Source organism: Gopherus flavomarginatus, chromosome 2 (assembly GCF_025201925.1).
Source record: "Gopherus flavomarginatus isolate rGopFla2 chromosome 2, rGopFla2.mat.asm, whole genome shotgun sequence".
NCBI lineage: Eukaryota > Metazoa > Chordata > Testudines > Testudinidae > Gopherus > Gopherus flavomarginatus.
In genome coordinates, this window is record NC_066618.1 from 88,177,786 (window position 1) to 88,200,467 (window position 22,682).

At 41.5% G+C, this 22,682-nt stretch overlaps 1 protein-coding gene across 7 annotated transcripts in view; it reads left to right on the forward strand.

Moving 5' to 3' along the window:
- The window catches only part of ARPP21 (cAMP regulated phosphoprotein 21), a 265,697-nt gene that overhangs the window by 58,716 nt on the left and 184,299 nt on the right, over positions 1 to 22,682 (forward strand). For 5 of the 7 annotated variants that reach the window (XR_007772330.1, XM_050937940.1, XM_050937948.1 and 2 more), the window contains exon 1: positions 15,960 to 16,308. The exons of 1 other annotated variant lie outside the window; for it this stretch is intronic. The gene's annotated coding sequence lies outside the window, so the exon portion shown is untranslated. Of the gene's footprint in view, positions 1 to 15,959; positions 16,309 to 18,064; positions 18,280 to 22,682 lie in introns of those variants that run through there. One more of the 7 variants, XM_050937941.1, reaches the window with a different exon arrangement.

Here is a 22,682-nt window from a genome sequence, read left to right on the forward strand (position 1 = left end):
AATTGATATTGCTGTTATACTGTGACGTTTTGCTCAGTATATCCAGGAGGAGACATACAGTAGTTTCGGCATTGACAGAGGAATTTATGTGGCAAGAAGTCCTCATGTGATTTCCTTGTCATTTCCGCACACGGGTACAAAATGGGGACCAGGCTGCCATGTAAGTCTCCTTCATGTCTCTAAAGAATAGAATGCCTCACTCACTTTTTAATTATTTAATACATATTTTTTCCTCATAAATATTCTCACAGGGCCCACAGGTAATAGGAATAAGGCAATATCTCAGGACAGAAAAATCCCTAGCATATTTTATTGCTTCGAACAAGTAGAATTTCATAACAAATGTAAATAAAGCAAAAAAACAAAATATTCTTTAAGGTTAAACAGTAAAAATATAATGCAATATTTTAAACATAATGTAAACTTTTAAAAAATTATTTTACTGTAGGTTATATTATTAGTACGACAATCCTGCAGATTGTTGACTTAATCAGGAGTTTGACCTTCCTTAAAAATGGCTCTTAAAATTCTGGATGCAAACTATCCCACCACCTGCTAAACTATGATTAATTTTCCTTCATGTGACTGCTATAAATTATAATCATCTCTAGTTGTTTTAATTTCTTTGTATAGAAAGGTTATATAGATTGGTTGAAATGTTATTTCTATTGTAAATTTTGTGTCCTATCCTTTGATCAGCCTCTTGTCCTTTGTGTAAGTGCTATTAATAGTCATCAAGTAGGTTAAAAATGTTCATGGACTCCACCATTTTCTTTAGAATATTATGTGTGCAACTTTCTCTGAATGATATTGCAAAACATATCTTATTTAACTGCATGTACAACAGTTGCAGCATTTCAGTACCCAGTATCTCAACTATTAAAAGAAATGTTATAAAGTTCCTGTGGACCACACATCTTCCAGCAGCTCCCATTGGCCGGGAACAGCAAATCACGGCCACCTGGAGCTGCAGGGGGAGGGGCCATGCCTGAGGACGGTTAACATATACAAAATGTCTCTCAGCCCGCCAGCGGATTACCCAGTTGGGCCGCATGTCAAAGGTTGTCGACCCCTTGTTTATCATCACTATTAGTGTACTACAGAAAAAGCCACCTTCTTCCAACACTTAAAGGACCATTATTAGAATAAGAAAAGCAGTATCATCCCTAAAGGTACTGTCTCTCCCTCTCTGCTTTACTCTAAATCTTCTGCTTAGAGCCGTCCTCAGCCTCTGGTGCCTTGCTTCTAGCTGTAGCTTTAAATAAATAGCACAAGTATCGGTACACCTCTTGGTTCATAATATATTCTCAATAGCAGGAGGCAAGGTACGCAAAATGTAAAGTAACATCAGAGAGAATTGAGGGCCTGAGTCTGATCCCTCCAGTGTTTTAAAACTGCTGTAACTCCATTGATGTCAGTGGAGTCTCTTAAATTCAATCAGAATAATTGAGATCAGAAAGAGGTCTGGAGTGAGATCAGCCTTCATCATTTTAGGGCCTGATCTAATGCCCAGTAAAGTCAATTGGACTCTTTCCATTGACTTCAGTGGGCTTTGGATTAGGCCTATAGGAAATATTTTAAAAACTTCACACTATAGGGCGTGGTTACAGACTTCCCCATGCTCAATTGGCTGTTCTAGGCCAAAGCAGAGTGGTTTCATATAGGATTTGGGGTGTGTACAATGTCTATTGGCCTTTCAGGGAACTCTAGATCACATGAAATAGAATAGTTTTCATGGGTGGGGGTTCTGCAGAAACTGACTCCATATTTGCCTAGCTGATTCAGCAATTGGAGCATATGGTAGTTATGCAAGCATATCAAAGGGCAGAATTTGAGAGAGCAGGCAGCCTACAAAGCTCTTTATCAGAACAAACCCAGATTCCATGTATGCAGCATCAATCTTGGGGATTAATACGAGGCAGTAGGTTGAAGTTTCAAGCAAATGATCCCTCCTTCTCCTCCAGTACATCACAATCCTCATTTCAGCTGAATTTTTCAAAGTTCATCCATGGTTATGCATTGAATTTGGCTCCCTGGGTAGCAGGGCTGTTGACTGAGGTCTGCCAGGCAAGCTTTCTGTGGAATGGCATCAAAGACTTCTTTGCACATGCTCTGTGGGGGCTCCTCTGGTATCAGGTTCGAGTTCCATCTATTGCAAAAAGGACTGGAGTAACCATAGTATCAATTAATCGCCTTTCATGTGATTGCCAGCAAATTTAAATTTGGCTAGTGGAATCAGATTCCCAGTGGCAGTGCAGGCAATGAGAGGTACAACTTTTGCAGGTTACAGCTCAAATCATTGCTAAAACAGAGTCCTAAATTGCTTTCCAGCACTGTTCTGTGCTCCAAAATGTCTTTCAAAGTCTTCTGGGCTCTGGTTTATTGTATTATCTTTGTTATTCTGGTGAGCAGTAATTTATATTTGTCACGACTACTCTTCATTTGGCTGGTAGCAACCTTGTTTTCTTTTTATTTTAACTGAGAAGGAGTCTTGTATTTTGAATAATTAAACCATATCTTGGTGATACAGCATATAACCCTGAAACCTCTTATGTAAAACCCATGTTTTTACCTCTGCTGTCTAATGGGCTTGAACGACATTTTAAAAAAAGTTGTCATGAAAAATTAAAGATGATAATAATAGGCATTATTATCCTCTTTGTTACATGCTGCTAATTTAGGGAGATTTAGATTTCTCCTGGGGAACTGCTTGATGTATATTTGTTTTCAATTAAATTTGCATATGTTGTTTTAAACTTGATTTTATCCCTATATTTGCTTTTGCTGAGGCGGGAAAAATTATCATGTCCTCCCTTTATTACAACAGGAACCTAAGATTGCGGGCATTACAAAGAGGTGGTGACGCTGGATCATTACTCATAAGCTTTTATGTAATGGGAAGCTAAAATTCACTAACTTTATATCAGAGTGACTGCTGAGAGAGGGCATGTTGTGAGGGAGTGTAAGTGTGTAAATGATAATGAAAGTCATTAGTGCCATTTGGTATGTAAGACTGTCATAAATGTAATTGGAGCAGTAAAGTGAAATCCATGATGACAAACATCAACACAACAAAAAGAGTGAAATTGTGGTTATTTTTACTTTGATAGATTATGCCAGCTTCCTGGGGGAGGCCCAGATGGTGTACAGGAACATGTTATGAACAGTGATATTTTAATATTTGTATTATATGATATTTGGGAATACAATGCCACAAACACACAAGGAGTTTTTGCATTTTGTGAACCTATAGCGCCTTGCAGAATACAGAGTTTACTGCTGACTGACTGAAACAATAGATAGGAAAAGTTCTCGGACTGCTTAGAGATTTGTTCTTGATGTTGTGATAACTATGAGGCACAGTGCAGCATGGTGTTACGAGGTTGTTAAGTTTCCTGTCTCTCTAGATATGCAGTTTGAATGTTTCTTTCTTTAAAAAAAGAGGGGGAGGGAGAAAAGGAAGAAAATGATTTAACAATTATGCAGGAAATTATATGATGCTAAAATTGTACCATGTTCTGCGGTTTCAAAGGAGGGACTTTCTACAGTATTGTGCATTGCAAAGGCTGTAATTTTCAGATATGAAAAAAATGTAGATTACAAAACAAAGAAAAATTTAAATATGTCTACTGGTTAAAGCAAAGCAAAGCAAAACAAAAAGAAGGCAGCTGGAGAAAATTTGGGGGAATTAGGGATAAGAAAATGTATTATTTTAAGGGCAGTGAATGATAAATAACTGTGCTTGGGAATAAAGTCTGAGGGGCGGAGTACTGGAAACTAAGTAGTTCTTTCTGTGTTCTGTCATTTAAGGTGTAGTGTCATTTGGTGTTGAACAGATCCAATTTTTAGATAAACAATTGTTCATTCTTTGTAGTAACTCTTCTGCAATAGACTAACAGACATGAAAGTCTCTTCCAAATGGAAGAGAAACTGTAAATTGCTGGACTGATACCAATCAACCATGTTTTGTATTAGATCCTTTGGACCTGAGACACAGTCCTTTTTGAGTGAGGCCAATCAGGGAGGATCTCCAGGATGCTGGCAGTAGGAGGATTACTGTGATTGACACTAGTATACACTGATATTTATTTCTTGGCCCATGTCATGTGAATTGGACCATCATTGTAACAGTTGTCACTAACCCATACCTCCTGTGGAGACCAAAATTCTCCTGTTACATGCCAGGAATCAGGCTCCACTGGCCACATAGAATATCAGTATCAGAAGGTCATCTAGTCCAACCGCCTGCTCAAAGCAAGGCCAATCCCCAGACACCTAAATGGCCCACTTAAGGATTGAACTCTCAATCCTGAGGTTAGTAGGCCAGTGCTCAGACCACTGAGCTATCCCTCCCTCATCTTTGATAGAGTTTTATAACTTTACCCTCACTCTTGTGTGTCACACCATTTTTATATGGGTTAAAAAGAGTTCTACACTGTTACACAGCAGGGAATGTTACCACTGTACTAGAGTTTGCTGTTACGCTTTGGGGTTGTGCATGTGGCATAACAGTGCTATGCAGGAGTAATATACTGACTATACTGCAGTATGGGCCTATCTGCCTGTTTTAGTCAGTCATCTAGTGAGGATAAACAGTAAAGAAAGGGATGTCAGATAACTGCTCCCTCTAGAAGCTTGTAAAGTGCTGGTATTGGAAGACATGATGCGGCACAGTTCTTAATTCCAGTTTGCTTCAGATCTTTTGGCACATTTCTGCGCTGTTTTGCACATAAAATATGATGTGATCCTGAGGGGGCAAACAATTCATCTCACATTGAGTATGCAGGAAAATTATATGTCAGAAAAGTGCATTAGGCTCTCTACTCCCTCTTGAGTCTTCTAATCTTCTCCAGTGCAGAGTTCCTGACCTACATTCAAACTTGCCTATGTGTTACCTGCTGCTCCTCACACTGACTAGGTTAATGGGGGTAGTTGTTTTATTTTATTCTTTTTTTTTTTTTTTTTTTTTTTTACAGAGGTAGAAACTTCATTATTTTAACACGGATGCAATTCGCTCATCACAGGGGCCATGGATTTTTATATTAGCTCATGTGTAGGTTCTGTAGCAGTATCTCCCTTATTTTGAATCATCCTTGTTTGGCTGAAACATATTTGTAATGATGTGTTAAAACTCCGGTTCATCTATTATTGCTGCAGCAATAGTGTTTGACTAACTTGGATTCAGCACCCACAAACATTACAGGCCCATCTTGAAGTCCTTTCTCAGTTTGTACTATGTCCTTACTCAGGAAAATTCCCATTTTGACTTCAATAGAAGAGTTACCTAAGTGAGGACACAATAAAATGGAGGTTCCAATTGCCTACTTCCACATGTAAACCCCCAAGAAGTGGGGCCTCAACAAGAGGAGTTTTCTGAGAACCTCAGAATGTGGGGAATGTGTCCCCAATCATCAAGGAGGCACATGTTTTGATACCCTTATCCCAGGGCTAGCCCCCAAGCCTCACTAGGGTTGCCAACATTCTACCGGCACAAAACCAAATGCCCTGCCCCTTCTCCAAGGCCACATCCCGTCCTCACTCACCACCACCACTCCCCTCATCGCTTGCTCTCCCCACCCTCCCTCACTTGCTCTCTCATTTTCAGTGGGCTGGCTCATGGGGTTGGGGTGCGGGAGGGGGATCTGGGCTGGGGTAGGGTGCAGGGGTGCAGATCAAGGCTCTGACTAGAGGTGCGGGCTCTGGTGTGGGGCTGGGGATGAGGGATTTGGAGTGCAGGAGGGTGCAATGGGCTGGGACCAAGGGGTTTGGAGGTTGGGAGGGGGTTGGGGTGTGAGGGGGTTAGGGGTGCAGGCTCCAAGTGGCGCTTACCTCAAGCAGCTCCTGGAAGCAGTAGCATGTTTCCCCTCCAGCTCTTATGCGTAGGGGCTCTGCATGCTGCCACCGTCCACAGACGCTGCCTCCGTGGCCAAGGGGATCTGTGGAGCTGGCGCTTGGGGCAGGGGCAGCATGCAGAGCCCCTACGCATAGGAGCTGAAGGAGGGATATGCTGCTGCTTCCAGGAGCTGTGCAGAGCCAGGGCAGGCAGGGAGCCTGCCTAAGCCCCGCTGTGCCACCGACCAGACTTTTAATGGCCCGGTCAGCAGTGCTGACCGGAGCCGCCAGGGTTTCTTTTTACTGGGCGTTCCAGTCAAAAATCAGACACCTAGAATCATAGACTTTAAGGTCAGAAGGAACCATTGATAGTCTAGTCCAGGGGTAGGCAACCTATGGCACGAGTGCTGAAGGCGGCACACGAGCTGATTTTCAGTGGCACTCACACTGCCTGGGTCCTGGCCACCGGTCCAGGGGGCTCTGCATTTTAATTTAATTTTAAATGAAGCTTCTTAAACATTTAAAAACCTTATTTACTTTACATACAACAATAGTTTAGTTATATATTATAGATATAGAAAGAGACCTTCTACAAACATTAAAATGTATTGCTGGCACGTGAAACCTTAAATTAGAGCGAATAAATGAAGACTCGGCACACCACTTCTGAAAGGTTGCTGATCCCTGGTCTAGTCTGACCTCCTGCACAACGCAGGCCACAGAATCTCACCCACCCACTCCTGTATCAAACTCCTAACCTATGCCTGAGCTACTGAAGTCCTCAAATTGTGGTCTGAAGACCTCAGGCTGCAGAGAATCCTCCAGCAAGTGACTCGTGCCCCATGCTGCAGAGGAAGGTCAAAAACCCCCAGGGCCTCTGCCAACCTGCCCTGGAGGAAAATTCCTTCCTGACCCCAACTATGGCAATCAGCTAAACCCTGAGCATGTGGGCAACAGGGGCAGCTCCAGGCACCAGCATGCCAAGCGCGTGCCTGGGGCAGCAAGCCGCAGGGGGCACTCTGCCGGTCACCATGAGGGCATTAGGCAGGTTGCCTTTGCCTTGTCTGCCGTGTTTGGGGCGACAAAATACCTAGAGCCACTCCTGGCGGGCAGGACTCATCAGTCAGACATCTAGGAAAGAATTCTCTGTAGTAACTCAGATCCCACCCCATCTAATATCCCAACAGAGGCCATTGGGCATATTTACTGCTAATTGTCAGAGATCAATTAATTGCCAAAATTAGGCTATCCCATCATATCATCCCTTCCATAAAATTATCAAGCTTAGTCTTGAAGCCAGATATGTCTTTTGCCCCCACTTCTCCCCTTGGAAGACTGTTCCAGAACTTCATTCCTCTGATGTCAAGAATCACAGGGGTAGCTATGTTAGTCTGGGATCTGTAAAAGCAGCAAAGAGTCCTGTGGCACCTTATAGACTAACAGACATATTGGAGCATGAGCTTTCATGAATCCGACCAAGTGGGTATTCACCCATGAAGGCTCATGCTCCAATACGTCTGTTAGTCTATAAGGTGCCACAGGATTCTTTGCTGCTTTTACTCCTCTGATGGTTAGAAACCTTCATCTAATTTCAAGTCTAAACTTCTTGATGGCCAGTTTATATCCATTTGTTCTTGTGTCCACATTGGTACTGAGTTTAAATAATTCCTCTGCCTCCCTGGTATTTATCCCTCTGATATATTTATAGAGAACAATTATATCTCCCCTCATCCTTCTTTTGGTTAGGCTAAACAAGCCAAGCTCTTTGAGTCTCCTTTCATAAGGTTTTCCATTCCTCGGATCATCCTAATAGCCCTTCTCTGTACCTGTTCCAGTTTGAATTCATCCTTCTTAAACATGGGAGACCAGAACTGCTCACAGTATTCCAGGTGAGGTCTCACCACTGCCTTGTATAACAGTACTAACACCTCCTTATCTCTACTAGAAATACCTCGCCTGATGCATCCCAAGACCACATTAGTTTTTTTCACAGCCATATCACATTGGCGGCTCATAGTCATCCTGTGATTAACCAATACTCTGAGGTCCTTCTCCTCCTCTCTTACTTCTAACTGGTAACCCTAAGCCTCACAGATCTTAGGGAATCAGCCAGAGGACAGGACTAAACACTGGCTAGATGCTGCAGGGTTTTGTTTCAGTTTCAGGTCTCTAGTGCAGCTCAGTGGACCTATTATCAGGCTGTCTCAGCTGGTAATACGCCCCAGAATGCTACTATAGAAAGATTCACATTGCAGCAGGATGGAGTAGGCCATGGGGAAGTAATACAGTCAACGGACTGAGCTACTCTGTCCAGGATGCTCTACAGCAAAAACAGCTATCAGGGATCAAACCTTGCGCATGGAAAGATTGCAAAGGGAATAATGAAGTGACATGCATTGAAAGAATATAACCCAACATTTACAATAGCCTGACACTTTTAGGCAGCACTGAAACATTTGTAAAAACACAGGGCAATGAGGTAGTGGATCTTTCAATGTAACAAGTAATTTGACATCTTAATTGAAAAAATATGAGGAATCCCCCTTGCCCTTGTGTATTTGGATGAAATAACTATTTATAGATATTTGCTTTGTAAGAACCTACAACACCCAACTCCTATTGGCATCAGGTACAGACCCATCCCCAATGCTAGGCTCAGGTGTTAAAAGAATAAAAAATGTATGTGTAAGTTATGGGCCTGATCCTGCACCCCCTGAAATCAACTGGAGCAGTATAAGCCTGTGAAAATCTTAAGCAGCCATTTTAGAGCAAATCAGATGTTTGTGAGTATGAACTAGGAGGATGACACACATGCAGGGGAAGTTTCAAAGGGGTGATTTGGATGGACAGTGCTGAGTACTCTTGAATGCTTTGGGGTTTAGGATAAGGTAAGAAGTGCCAGAGTTGGCTCACAGAAGACAGGAAGAATAAGTAGAGAAGTCACCTGCAAAGACTTCTACTCAGCACTCCTCTACCCATTAGAAATCTACTAACCACTGTGTGTAAGTCATCAGCTAACTTTGCACTCATTCTAAAGGATGGTGCCAATCCACCCGATGGCAGGATGTAAACAGAGTGCAGGCTTCAGCTGGGGAAAGGTCTTCCTGGTGCACTTAAAATGCTGCATAAAAAATGTGCTTGTGTGAGCAGCCAGGGCTTTGCTGAAGGCATCAAGGAGACAGAGTTTTGAGAATTTCAGCAGTTGTTGTGCTGCTCCCTCCACGCAAGTAATGCTACACAGCCATGTGTAGTAGCTGATGGCAGGAAGCAGCACAGGATTGAAGGGGTATGGTGACAAGCCATTTATAATGCCTAGTCAGAAAAAAGCACAGTTAAAACAATGGGTTTTATTTAGAAACTGCTGTGTGCTTCTGTGTGTTGCCATTAAAAAGAAGAAAGGGCAGGCAGAGGTGCCCCTATGTAACCAGCGGGTGAAGGAAGGGGAGTAACAGGGCTCTCTCAGTTGCAATATGCAAATTCAATTGACATGGAGAGCCTATTAGTATGGGATTACAGACCTCTAATCTTTACCTATTGTGCTTAGTATAGCTGGTGTCATTGCCATGAAAAGCAGAGAAGCTCAGGCTCACCCATAGTTATAGACAATGTACTGGACTATACACATCTGCCTTGACAGATACGGACAGAAATGCATCTGAACCTCATGTAGCACATAATAAAGTACAGGGCAACCCCATTCATATCACCAGGGGCAATGGGCAATTGAACAGTTTATCAGTGGAAAGCCAGGGAGCAAGAGAATATCTCTGTCCACTCATAGTGATAGTCCCCTGTATACACCCACCCACATGCCACAGTGTCTCAGTAAGGGCCCCTTATTTCCACCAAAGTATATCATGGTCACTAGGTAATGTTACACTTTTCTTCACCAAATAACCTTTTTGTTTTCACTCCACAAAGGTTGTCCTTTATGTTGTTGTTCTATCATCACGGGTTATTTGTAGAGGATTAATAAGGATTCCTTTCTTCAGACATGCTTCTCTATCATGATTTTACAGATCCACCTGCTCCCCTAGGAGGGGAACTCAGCCACTAGAATCCTCTAGTCAAGGCTCTTTTCTGCTTGTGCAGCTCAAGTATCTAGAGCAGGGGCGGGCACACTTTTTGGCCTGAGGGCCACATCAGGTTTCAGAAATTGTATGGAGGGACGGTTAGGGGAGGCTGTACCTCCCCAAACAGCCCTACCCCCTATCCAACCCACCCCTGCTTCTCACCTGATGGCCTTCCCCAGATTCCTGCTTCATCCACCCCCCCCATTCCCTGGCAGCCCCCCCCAGGACCCCTGCCCCATCTACTACCCCCACTCTCTGTTCCCTGACTGGCCCCCCCTGCTGCCCCATCCAAACCTCCCTTCCTAACTGCCCCCCCGACCCCTGCTCCATCCAACCATCCCTTCTCTCTGTCCCCTAACAGCCCCCAGAACCACTGACTCTGACTGCCCCCCCACCCCACCACCTTGTCCTTCCTGACTGCCCCAGAGGACCCCTGCCCCATTCAATCCCTGTTCCCCACCCTCTGACCACCCCAACTCCTATCCATACCACCAGCCTTTGACCACCACCCCAAATTCCCCTGCCCTCTATCCAACCCCCCCACCACACTGCCTGGAGTACCGGTGGCTGGCGATGCTACAGCTACACCACCTGGCTGGAGGCAGCCACACCCAGCTGGAGCCCACCATTGAGAGCATTGCGCTGGCTGTGGATTGAACAGAGGCTTCAGGAGAGGGGGAATAGCAGTGGAGGGGCCGAGGGCTAGCCTCCCAGACCAGAAGGGTCCCACGGACCATAGTTTGCCCACCTCTGATCTAGAGAGTAGAAGAATACACTCATGCTTACAGCAGATCCACCAGCTGCTTCCAGTAGCTCACTTCACACCATTCAGAAGCACAATCTTTGCAAATGGGTCACCACTAAAGCTAGTCCTATGTGGAGTTTCCCTATGGATCAGGCACCCATTCTCTAATCTGGATGCAGCTTCTCAGACAGGAAGTTGTTCTTCTAAACTCCACTACGGACTCACTGCTGCAGTACAGTCTTGCCTTGCTGCTCCCCAGGGCAACTCAAGAAATGGGTGCCAATGACATTGCTTGTGCTCCTCTGGCAGGCTAAGGACTACAGTAACCCTGATAGGGATGGGGAGGGTGTGGCTTCCCATGTCTCCTTTGAACTCACCATCTAGGGGCATGATGGTTTCCTGGGCAAGTCTGTGCTGCTGGATTAACTGTGCCTCCATTAAGCCTCCTTAGGTTATGGATTCTGTTGAAAGGTATTGGCATCTCCTCAGCCTTTGAGAAAGAGCAAACCTTCACTCTCTTTTCTGGCTTGAATGGAGACCGCTGTAATATGGTCAGGTGTTGTGCAGTCCCCACACTGAACTGCACATCCCAAAAGAACCACCACCACCACCCACCTCAATTCTCTCTCTCTCTAACCCCTCTTCTAGACCCTTGTAGTCACTTTTCCTCTAGCCCTGTTTTAGCACCTGCCTACTTCCCCCTTAGTGACTACTGGAATTTCTCTGCTTTTTGTATTTATGCCCTCCTGCATATTTGTTTTTATAAAATCAATTGCAGTGGGATTCCCAGGTGTGCAGAGTCCTGAGCAACCAATAAGGAACCGGTGCCTGAATTGCTTAATCTGCACCTGCTGTTAGTTCTGTCTCTAATGTGACTAAAAGTCTGAAAGCAGCTGGCTGAGTATTTTGTGGGGCTTCTGAGCACTTTTGAAAATCCCAGTTGAGCAGCCAGTCCCACATCTATCCAACTGAACCCCTAGAATGCTCAGGTAACTTGAGTGCAAACTGCTGATCTGCTCTGAAAACTCCCTATGCCCCCAAATAATACAGTGAGCCCTATTTTCAGCATGCAATTGGTCATTTGCACCAATGCCAGCTTTTGAAAATTTCCTAAAACTCAAATTCCTACTAACTTCCTTGAGAGCTATAGCTGAACAGGGACTGGCTCTTAGATGGCTCAGAAGGCAATATCCTGTGGGGTGTTGGGGCATGCTTAAAAAGATAGGCATTACTCTCTGAACTTCATAAAAAACATGTTTTCAGGAGATATAGATTTGGTACATCAACCATTTGGAATCTCAGAGAGAAACTTAAAGGGGATTTAGAATGTCAAACACAAAGAAATGATGCTTTGCTTTTAGTGGTGGAAAAAAAATCTTCCTGAGCACTGTTACCAACAGATTTTTTTTTTCTAAAAAGGTAGTTCATTGATGTTCCTCTAAGGAGAACTAGTCAATAGAGTAGGGGTCTGATCCTACTCTTAATGAAGTCCATAGCAAAACTCTGACTTCAATAGGGATCAGATCAGAATTTAGTTTTCCTTTACATTCTCATACGTGTCTGTGCCTGAATGACTTTGCTAATTTTACATTAGTCATGAGGTACTATTGACTGAAACTAGAGTAAATATTTCAGTTCTACGAGCAATGTATTTAAAAGCAGAACAGTGTTTGACTATCTTTGTGCTTCAAATTTTCATTTTAATTAGGACTATAACATTTCTATCCCCCATCTGCATAAGGTAACTTTGGTACAGTGCTTAAGACATCAAAACTGAAAAACAGGTTTTTTTCAAAATAAAAACTAACCTCTTATCAGAATATAATCTTAAAATGATGCAGTTATTTACATTATAGTAACTTAATCCAAATCATCCCAGATCTCCAAACCATCATTTGCAATGTGTATTTTGCATATTACGTAGCTTTCACTGCAAAATGATTTAAGCCTAAGGAAATGTGCAACCAGTAACACAAGCTCATAATATTATATTAAAAATGATTATATGATGTAATAGCACAGTGATTCAGGGAGTACAGGTGTGAATCTCTGTGCATATACATACATATCACATTTCTAAACTAATTTATGCTTTGGAAACCAAACAACTTTTCTAGATTTTTGAACATCAATCTATATTGCACACAGAGCACAAGCACAATGACTTGCCCACTCAGTTTGAAAATATCAGGCCAAATGCCATGTATGGTCCTTGCTCAAGCCAAAACTTCCACTGTTGTCAATGGGAGGGAGGAAGGGGGGTGTGTGTGTGTGTGTGTGTGTGTGTGTGTGTGTAAGAACTGCACCATCTGGCCTATTTAGACCCCAGTCCTCCAAGCTGGTTGCCCTGCACAGGGCAGTTTGCAGGGTTAGAGCCTCAAGTGTGCACTGCACACCAATTGACATGCTAAATCTTAAGGTTCCAGTGGAGATTTTAGGTCTAGATATCATTTTTTAAATACTCCTGAACCCAGATTATGCAAAATATAGCAATGGGCACGATATAGTTCTGAAAAGTTTGTCTTGAGTACTATGTGCCAAATTCTGCTCTGTTTACAGACACAGCTCCTGACATGTGAAAAAACATGTCCCTATGTGTGTTACAAGTCAGCACAGGGAGCAGCAGACTGTGGTCCTGATGTGTCACTTCTCAGAAATAGCTATGATTTTTCTTTCTATGTGTAGGGAAGATTCTAAAGAAAGAAGTAAGATACATTGATTCAGGTCTTTGAAAATGTCAGACACATACCTGACTATAAAAAGGTCTGAGGGGGTTTCTCAGGATAGGGGCAGATGTGTTTGGCATCAGTCACCTTTCCCAGGTCTGGAGCTTCTAGTACAGGGACTAATTTGCATATCTGATTTTGGGTACGATTCATATTTTTCAGAGTATTTTATTTAAATTGCTGGAGTGATATTTTTCTCTAGCATTTGATAAATAATGTTTACCAAATGGTAGAAAATGAACATGCAACATATGTTAGCTCTAACAGCAAACTGCCACCATCAGATATTATCCCATAGGGCTGGTTGGACCAGACTGCCAAGTCTGCAGCTTGTATGTACATATACACATAGAGTCCAAATGTAACAGCCATAGACTTCCATCTCCCCCATCAGAAATCACCCATATAACCCGTGGAGTGGCTCTTCTGCTGTTTTGCATATCCATTATGTGTAATAACAGAGTCTGGAAACACCACCTAACTATGCTTGCTTTCTCTCACTTCCTCTTCCCGCCTTACCCTCTCTTGCAGGCAGGCAGGCAGATGTTGCAGTGTCTGGTTAGGGGATGAGTGATCCTTCAACATCCTAATGCAGTCTGAGTTCTCACTGCTTCACTCGATAGCCTGCTAAGAAGGAACTTGGCCAGTAGAAGTGCCGAAACTGGCTTGCTCTATTGGATACATGAGGTGTGTCATTGTGCAGAATCAGGCCCTCTGTATTTACATGCAAAGTAATTAGCTCTAATAGACACTTGGTCTATAATAAGGGAGAGCAAACATTTTAAAAGTAAAGCCAAAGGGACTGAACCTGCCCTGTATATAAAACTTAAAAGCTTATTACCCCTAGTGTGAAAAAACATCTTTGCACTGTCATGAGGAACTATTCACCCTGATAAGGATTGCGTATACCCTTTTCTAAGCTATTTTTGTTTGAACTCTGAGTTATATTTCACAGTGTAAGAATATGTTAAATAATGAAATTTAAAATGGAAGGAGCCATACATTAATAGGAATAAGCCACATCAGGAGATGCGTTAGAACTGTTGGCTTTTGGTGCACTTGGCTGAATGCCTCTGATCACTTCAGGCATGCACCAACAGTCGGCTAATGTACACCCTGTTGTGGCTCATTGCTTGTTGTACTCGTCTCTGTTTTTAAAAGCAGGTGTTGACTTCCAAGGGGAGAGTGATTCCCGGGGCTTCAGGATAATCCTTCATAAAGCAAATATTTTGCCCCTCGGTGTAGTTGTCATCACTTGCCTTGTAAATTAGTTTTTTTACATTCGTGATCCTGGAGAATTGTATCTCGTGACAAAGGATTTTGTTTTAAAATACATAACTAAGATTGCATTTTAAAACTATCTTAGAAAAGCAATCTCTGTGTGTGCAAGTTAGATTATCTGTATTGCTCTAGACAAAAGTGTCTAGAGACAGCATATTTCATACTATTTTACTTGTTTATGCTGTATGCTTATTTCCTGTTTGTTTTTCATTTACAGGATTACTAATGACAGTTACTACCAGAGGCTTCTGTCTCCTTTCAGTTTATTGTAATATGGGGCATTGTATTATATACACGATTATTCACAGATCATGCATTTCCAGCAGCTGACTTACTGGATCTGCTCTAAATGATCTATGGCTATTACAGCTGGGACTGTGCAGTACAGCTATAATTTTGGTGCATATTAATAACCACCTAGCAAAGATGTAAATGCCCTTTTCTCTGTTGGGGGCAGAATGAACGGCTGGATGTATTCAAGTGGGAAAACGGGGCTGCAATTGTCACAAGGGTTGATCTTTAGAAATGTTTCTCTCTGCTTTATTGTGTGCAGCAAAACTCTTAAAAGAAATATGATCAAAGGGGAAACTAGCTGCAGCCCTGCAAAGGTGGGGGAGGGAGGAAAAGAGGAGATCATTCATGTGCCCCCTTTTCAGGGGGCTTATCTCCCCCCAACAACCTGCTGCAGTGTCTTTTTCCTCCACCGGCTCCGCTGATCAGTGCAGATGCTGTCAAATTTCACGGAGCAATACCACCACCAATAGTGATTAATCCTCCTCTCTCCAAACCTGCGCTAAACTGTCTTCCAGCGTAAAGGGGCCACTTCTTTTTTTTTTTCCAGTGGGGTGGAGGGGTGCGGAAAGGAAGGAGGGGGAGCCAAACCCAAGAAATTGCCAGAGATTAATGAGCCTTCTCCTTATTAGTGTGGCCGTGGGCTTTGTCTGCTCGGGGCTGGGCGGGGGGCAGCGTGAATGGATGGCACAACGTGCAGGAAACACACACGCTGCAGCTCGGGCAGCGCCTCTCCCTCTCCGCGGCGTCAGGGTGAGGGCCTGGGGGGGGGGGCGACGGCCCGGCCAATGGCAGCGGCCGCGGCGGAGTCGCTGGCAGCAGCTGCGGCGCAGCGGCCGGGGTCGAGCCAGCATGAGCCGGGGCAGCGCGCGGGGAGCGCAGCGGAGCTGGCGCGAGCAGAACGCGCTGCCTCGGGGTCCCGGGCGCCGCGCGCCGCAGCGTGGGCGGGGAGAGGGAGAAAGAGAGGGAGCCTCGCGGGCGGGCAGCGCAGAGGGGACAGGCAGGCGGGGAGAGAGCACAGCCCGCGATAAGAGCCAGAGTCGGGGCTACAGCGAGAGGACAGGCAGCGGGATCCATAAAGGGCAGAGGGAGGGACAGGCAGCGGCGCAGCAGAGAGAGGGAGACAGAGAGGCAGTGGGAGCCCGCTCGGCGAGTCAGGCAGACCCACGCGCCCAGAGAAGTAGCGTCGCCTCCCGAGTAGCAAAGGGGGCGAGGCGGAGGAGGAGGAGGCAGAGACCATGTCTTTCGGGAAGACAGCCACTGTACTGTAACAGCACCAGAGCTGCCGCCACATAAACACACACGCCAAAAAAGCCCCACACCACCAAGAAGCTGGGGGCAGATCCAGGGTGCTGGCAAGGTAAATCCAAAAAGCTGGGGGCATCCGTGTGCTGTGTGTTCTTTGTTGTTACGATGTTGTCTTCCCCCACCCCACCCCTCGCATGTGTTTTCTGTCGTTTTGTTGAAACCATCCTCACCCTCCCCCCAATTTTTAATTTTTGAGGTCAGCGTGGCTTAAGTGTTGGAGATCGAGGAGCAGAGAAATAGAACAAATGTTTGTGTGTATTGCATACAGTATGCAATGATCTGCGGTTACTTCAAGGCTCTTCCTTTACGATGTGATATTTACAACATTGGATTCATATTTTAGTGGAAGAGGGATGTTGGTTCTGAAATTGCTAGACTGGTAACTGAGTATTGCACAGGAGTACTGTAGTATCTAGGTTTTTACACAGTAAAATATGAATTTGCCAATAAAAAGACTTTAAATTTATTTCTTGATGTTGTATGTAGTGTTGTACCTTGTGAAGAGTTCACATGGAAAGATATGGACAGATGTTTAGAAAGTTTTCCTGGTGAGGTCGGACACATTTCTGATAGCTAAATATAAAGTAGATGCTATATGCAGTGTTATTATTCAGACCATAAATGTTTCATTTGCGTTGCATAGTAAATAACAGATGGCAGATAATTTAAGGATTACATTAAAACGGGGGGGAATACAAACGTGAAGATGATCGAGGTGGTAATAGGTGCTGCAGGATCTTTCAGGAGCATTGTTTTATGATAGGGCATTTTGGGTAATAGTAATTGTCCAATTTTAGTAAGTTAAAATAATTAACCCCAGTCTGCTTTTCAGAATTTGAATTCAACCTTATAGGGAAATTTCAAATAGCAATTTAAATAAGAAATACAGAAAGACGTAGTCATTCTAGCAACTGTTTTAGTAATCAAAGCTTTAAAACTTACCTATTGATTTGTGAAAATTAATGAAAAAATTGGGATGATTTTTGCATTACCTTTGCTAGAAGGAAAAACATTTGGGATGGTTTAATACTTGAGTATTACTGGATAGTAATTTTGTGTGGCAAAACGTGTACCATGTGCTTTGTTAGCATAATTATTTTATAATATTGTGATCATGCAAGAGAATAATAGTCTGGAAGCCATAAGTTTAATGTTAATTTTTTTAGCAGTTTACCATGTTCATAAATAATGAATGTTACTGTGCTATTAAAAATTTACATACTTGAATGTGTATTGTTTCAACTGCGTTGTTTATAGATATAAACAAGGCATGTACTCATTCTGTGCACCCATTCTTGTGCAACTTTGTTAATGTTGTTATTATTGTTATTTATTTTACTTACTGTTTCAACCACCTGGAATATCCCCACATTTCTGGTTCATGTTTCTATAGTGGGTCTGTTGTCTCCCTGCTCCCCAGGTGTATACATTGCTTTTTTTTTTAAATGCATCCCAGTGTTACTGTAACATGACAGTCCTGTAAACATATCAAGTAATGAAATCAAATGAGCAGATATCAACACAGTAGGTGGTTTGATTTGCTGCTGTGATGCTTCTGACACTGTACTTAACTAGATGTATAAATCAATATGTATTTCTCTTACAATCCTCCAAAATTGTCTTTGCAAATTTTAACCAAGTACAAAGAATTAAAGTTAGTTATTGGGGTGGGGAGGAGGGGAAAATTGTTAAGCTGGCCTTCAACTTTTCGGTTACGTAATTTAACTGCACACTAATTTTTGTTTTAACAGTCTTCATCATGGATCAAGGCAAGTTTGTGTGCACAATTAGGCTTGCAAATTACTAATCTCACCTTGACTTTGCCTCTCAGTTCCCAACTGAGCATGGTTACCTTGAGAACTGTGGCATTAGCGCTGTTAGAGCATGCTCCGCTTGGGAGTTTGGGTGTGTTCTATTTTTAATGCTATTTAATGAAGAAGCTTCTCACTCTGCAATGAAGGAAGCATAATGGAAGAGCAGAGCAATGATTGGTTGTGGATACTGAAAAAGGAAAATTGCAAAGGTAAAGGTGGACAATGGGTTATGGTGATTATTATTCAAATCCTTTCGATATATTTATATTAGTCTAAGATAAATGAAAATTCAATTATAACAAACAGCTGATTGAGTTGATGTTTTAAATAAACCCTTTTTTGGGGGAGGAGGGTCTAAAAAGAATTTTTAAAAATAAAATACCTTAAAAGTTGTAGGAGACGTAAACAGTGGATAGAAATTGTTGCTTTGTGGAACTGTTGTTTAATCTGTATATTCTGACATTATACAAAGATATCATCTAAAGAAAATTATCCCATTTTGATGCAGATCATTTCATGGTGAAATGTTTAATGATGAAATAACATTATTATAAGAAATATTTTTAAAGGTACATGTTTTCTCGTGAATTTAGTGCTCACTTCTGTTGCTTAAATGGTGTACATTTTATGGCGATAAGAGTCAGAAGCAGAAGTTTCTGAGTTTTTCTGCCTTTCAGTATTTAAAAGTTGTTTCAATGAATACCACATAGCATATAATATTTTCAGAAAGCAAACAACTCTAAACCTCTAGTGATATATGTTTTAGAAAAGAAAATACCTATAGATTTTATTACAGTGAATATCATTATGCAAATACATGTCTAGATACTCTTTTAAAATGCTTTTCTTTATGGGGAAGTGTTCCATAAATCTGTAACCAGAAAAATATTCATTGTCTGTTTGCAGCAATCCACGTATCCAGCGTTGTATAAAGTGGCTAGTCCTTGATTAAAGATGTCACATATAAAATAATTTTGTTCTCCCACTACTGCCCCTACAGTATTACAAAATATTGGTCTAAGTAATTTTTAGGGTCCAGTCCTGCAAACATTCGTGTAACTTGTCCTTATATCTGTGTAGTTCTGGTGATTGCCTCGGGGTTAAGTATGCAAGTAAGGGATATTCACTTGAGCAAGGATTTGTGAGATCAGACCCTGGGGAAAAGAAATGACATAGACAATATAAAGAACAGAATTAAATCAATGAGAAAATTAACACAGTTCTCATTGTAGGAAATAACACAACTGTGGTACAAAAGTGTCTTTGAAACTTGACCCGTGCAGAGTAATCGGACACCAAACTGAGCTTGCCTTAAGGATGCAAGTTATCCCGAAGACATCAATGGGACTACTTGTATGAGTAAGGCAAGCACGAGTTGGCCTAATAAAACACTAATATGGGGTAGCGAAAAAAAGAAGACTAAAAGGATATAAGAAGTTTTAAACTACAATGTGTTCTTGGTTTCCACCCAGTTAGAGTGTAGTATGGTTTAATCAAGTATTTTAGCTTAGAATTATGAGTAAAAAGGAACACGAATTCGAGAATCATTTTCTCATAGAGTGTAATCTTGAGTTCCTTGTGCACACAAAGGTCCCAGTACATAGAAGGACTGCGGGATCTGGTCCAAAGGTGGCATCATTGTCACAAATACTGGGATGAATCTTTAGCTGCTGTAAATTGGTGTAGCGCCATTGACTTTAGTAGAGCTGTGTTGATTTGCACCAGCTGATGATCTAATGTACCAGATTCTACTATCCAGACTCACATTGAGTAGCCGCTTATTCCACCATGGATTTCTGTGGGATTAGTTGCAGAGTAAGGAACTATATAGTGTGTGCAAGGGAGCAGTCACAAAATAATAGCTTGGTACAAAGCTTGTTGAAAACAATGGGAGTCTTTTTAGCCCAATGTCTTTATTTAGATGTAAAGAGAATTTGTAACTCAAATGATCATTTAAAGGGAATGCTATGAATTTTCAAGTAACTTATTATTAAAGATTGGTCAGTTGAAAATTAATGTAACTGCAATACCAATCAACTTGCAAAATTTTTTGTCCCTTTGCTCATTCATTTATTAGATGTGAAGTTTTGTTCTGTGCAGGTAGTAACTCAAGCAAGCGTGTCACTGGTTTTCGTCCTGAAGAATGAAACATATATTAAATTAAAAGGCATAAGTGCGAAGGATTGTGTAAATTCCAGTGGAAAGTGAGCGGTTCTGAAGAAGTCCTAGAAACACTAGATACAGACAAGCAAATCTTTGCATATGGTAATATGCACTTCTGTAGTACATTCCATCCCAAAGTTTGCTTAATTAAGCCTTATTCCATCCCTGTGGTGCAGGTAAGTATAACTTTCCCCATTATAAGGATGGGTAAACTGAGGCACAAAGTGATTAAGCGACCTGTCCAAAATCACATAGCTAGTTTGTGACACAGCCTGAAAAAGAACCCTGTCCCAACTCATATTCCTGTGCTTTAACTAACAGACAATGCTTTCTGTCTTATTGCTGTTGCTTTGTTTTTCAAAGTTTTAGCACTTCTGATATGCTGTCAAAATGGCTTTCAGAAAGACATAGATAAAAATAAAACTATATTAAAAATCGTGTTGTGTGTATCGTAGTGCAATTTTATAGTTATTTTTGCTTAAATTTTTTTTTAAAATTGTGCCAAACTGGCAAACAAGGCACCTTTGACAGAAGTAATCAATGGTCTGGATAACTGATAATTTTAGTTTTTTATGGATAGCATATATATACACATACACACCCATTGGCACGCCATTGTAAGTTATGAAATGGATAGTTGATAATTCCATGTTAAGAAATGTTTCTAGTAGGATACTTATTATAGGGCAGTAGTGCAAATTCCACCATAAGGTTAACTGCTTGCTAGCTGGAAAGGTCAATATTATAATGATGTGTATGCTTTTCTAGAAAAATAAGACAGGTGAAGCTTATGGTACTGTTTTTTACTGGGACCGTGAATAACTTATTTGTGCATTCTGTTCTTGTGGAATTTGTACCAGTTTATCTACGGAGGTCCAAAATACTTAGGTATAACATTTACATACAGCTACTTATATTTGCTTGACTTGGGTTTCCAGTTTGAGTACCTTCAATTGTAGGTTCCATGGATTAGAACATGTGGTAGATGTACACTATGTAAATTTGTCATAGCATTTTCCTGCATATGGTTTCTCTGTAAGTATAATGTTTTCTATATCTTTTCTTAGCTTGATTTTTTTTTTGTTTAGAATCTAAGAACACACAAAACATCTACATTAACATTTACCATATCTGCTCATAAAGCTCATGAAAAGAGACTGTGGCTGAGAGTGACATTTCTGCAAAAAAATTCCACAGGGTCCTCATAAAATTGTCCTAACACAAGCTTTGTGTTAATTATACTACAGTTTTGTGTACCTAGCTCTTCCTTTTTATTAACACAATTTCCAGTCTTTCCAGTAATACTTCAGCAATAAATTCTTTAATTTATTCTAGAAGAAGGATATTACTGGGAAGCTGTCCCTTTTTAAAATCTGTTTATCATTTTTGATCATACAATGGTATATTTAATGGTATTACTTTAGATATATCTAGATACCTAAATAATATAATAAGCCAGTATCTGAAAACCCATGTCATATGATGTTTGTTTATTTGCATTTCTACTCCTAAATGAATTCTTACTAAGAGAAAAGGAACTTAATGTAGGGAGACGGAGAAAGCTGGAATAAATAAAATAAACAAGACTTTAGATTTTATAGGCATCAGTTAAGGGAATTTTAAGATTAAGTGGCTAGTCACCATTGTGATAAACTTGGTTGAAAATCTTAGATACTGTAATATGTTTTTCTACTACATTTTCAAGAAGCCATGAAGTTTTTTTTTTCTATACAGATATAATACAACACACTTTTAATTGAAACAGGCAGACAGACACACACACACGCAGCAATGTCTGGGAACACATTTATGGTTTGGATAGCTAGTGTTGTAAAGCAATGGATTTCTGAGTAATTTGTAAGCAAATATAGGTTTCTAGATTCAGTAACTGTATATCACTGTTCTCATGGCAAAATTTCATTGTGATCGTTCAGATACTGTATATTAAACTATCAAAAGAAAAGTAAATTTTTTTGGTAAGTGAAACATAAAGAGCTGCCGACAGAGAAACTGGCACTTTTTTTATTGTACTTGCAGTGAATAAGACATCTGCTTCTGATCTTCCTTCCAGGTGGTGACTCACAATTTAAAGGGGCGGTGGGGGGGAAGGCAAGCTACTAAAAAACCCCAACCATCAAAAAAAACCCTCCAATATCTTAGTGCTTGTTGATATGTTTCCAGTTTAGTGGTAGGCAATATATCAACTGCAGGTACTGTATAAATATTTAATAAATATTAAAGCCGTTTGAGCTTGGAAAAGTCCCCAGATGGATAAAAGCTACCTTTTTCTAAATCAGAAGTCCTCAAACTTGTGAATCAAAGGATGGACAGTGGAAGAGTGTCCAAGTTGCGGGGGGGAGGGGAAAATCACTTAAATGCACAATTTTTGTTCCAGGATCACCAAGTTTTGCTGTCTTTGTCCTATTGTTCTCACTCTATGCTAAAATAC